Here is a 2094-nt window from a genome sequence, read left to right on the forward strand (position 1 = left end):
GACCTGAATCAGGTATTTTGGAAAGGTTCAAAAATACAAAAATCAGGTTTTACTGGCCTCATATTGGTCAAACTCAAAATGTCAGTTTATGAAACATAACTCCAAAAATACCCATGCAATATGTCTAATAATGCCTGACGAAATGCATCTTTGAGAGTTTTCCTGAAAAAAAAACATTTGGTACCGTTTGCAAAAACAAAAAGTAATGTTTTACTCAATTTGACAGTAATGTACTTAGAATCCTGAGATAATGCGAATAAAGCAATAAAAATGTATTCCAACATAATTCCTAATCCAAACGTGCAAAGTGTCTAAAAATGCCTGTGATATTGAATACAAGTGAGTTTTATTATATGCAGTTGTTTTTCTATAGTTTGCAAATACAAAAATGAGGTATTACTCAATATGACTGTATACTGTAACACTCAGTATGACAGTTATTTAAACATAACTCCTACACCACACATGGAAAATGGCTAATAATGCCTGAAATAATGCATCTTTGGGAGTTTTACTCGAAACATATGCTTTTTTAAATCTTGCAAATGCAACAAGTAGTTTTTTACTCAATATGACTATAATGTTTTTAGAATCCTGAGATAATGCTAAAAAAGCAATAAAAATGTGTTGAAACATAACTTCTAAACAACACATGCAAAATGGCTAATAATGCCTAGAGATATGTATTTTTGTTAGTAGTACTAGAAAAATGATCTTTTGTAAGGTTTCTAAAGACACAAGTTAGTTTTTTTATTCAATATAACAGTGTGACTGTCAACCTAAACATGAAAGGTTTATAATCATAACTCCAAAACCAAACATGAACTTTGTCTAAAAAAGCCTGTAATATTGAATTTATGTGAGTTTGACCTGAATCAGGTATTTTGGAAAGGTTCAAAAATACAAAAATCAGGTTTTACTGGCCTCATATTGGTCAAACTCAAAATGTCAGTTTATGAAACATAACTCCAAAAATACACATGCAATATGTCTAATAATGCCTGACGAAATGCATCTTTGAGAGTTTTCCTGAAAAAAAAAAACATTTGGTACCGTTTGCAAAAACAAAAAGTAATGTTTTACTCAATTTGACAGTAATGTACTTAGAATCCTGAGATAATGCGAATAAAGCAATAAAAATGTATTCCAACATAATTCCTAATCCAAACGTGCAAAGTGTCTAAAAATGCCTGTGATATTGAATACAAGTGAGTTTTACTATATACAGTTGTTTTTCTATAGTTTGCAAATACAAAAATGAGGTATTACTCAATATGACTGTATACTGTAACACTCAATATGACAGTTATTTAAACATAACTCCTACACCACACATGGAAAATGGCTAATAATGCCTGAAATAATGCATCTTTGGGAGTTTTACTCGAAACATATGCTTTTTTAAATCTTGCAAATGCAAAAAGTAGTTTTTTACTCAATATGACTATAATGTTCTTAGAATCCTGAGATAATGCGAAAAAAGCAATAAAAATGTATTCAAACACAACTTCTAAACAACATATGCAAAATGGCTAATAACATCTAGAGATATGTATTTTTGTTAGTAGTACTAGAAAAATGATCTTTTGTAAGGTTTCTAAATACACAAGTTAGTTTTTTTATTCAATATAACAGTGTCTGTCAACCTAAATATGAAAGGTTTATAATCATAACTCCAAAACCAAACATGAACTTTGTCTAAAAAAGCCTGTAATATTGAATTTATGTGAGTTTGACCTGAATCAGGTATTTTGGAAAGGTTCAAAAATACAAAAATCAGGTTTTACTGGCCTCATATTGGTCAAACTCAAAATGTAAGTTTATGAAACATAACTCCAAAAATACACATGCAATATGTCTAATAATGCCTGAAGAAATGCATCTTTGAGAGTTTCCCTGAAAAAAAACCATTTGGTACCGTTTGCAAAAACAAAAAGTAATGTTTTACTCAATTTGACAGTAATGTACTTAGAATCCTGAGATAATGCGAATAAAGCAATAAAAATGTATTCCAACATAATTCCTAATCCAAACGTGCAAAGTGTCTAAAAATGCCTGTGATATTGAATACATGTGAGTTTTACTAGATACAGT

Source organism: Nerophis ophidion, linkage group LG24 (assembly GCF_033978795.1).
Source record: "Nerophis ophidion isolate RoL-2023_Sa linkage group LG24, RoL_Noph_v1.0, whole genome shotgun sequence".
Classification (NCBI taxonomy): domain Eukaryota; kingdom Metazoa; phylum Chordata; class Actinopteri; order Syngnathiformes; family Syngnathidae; genus Nerophis; species Nerophis ophidion.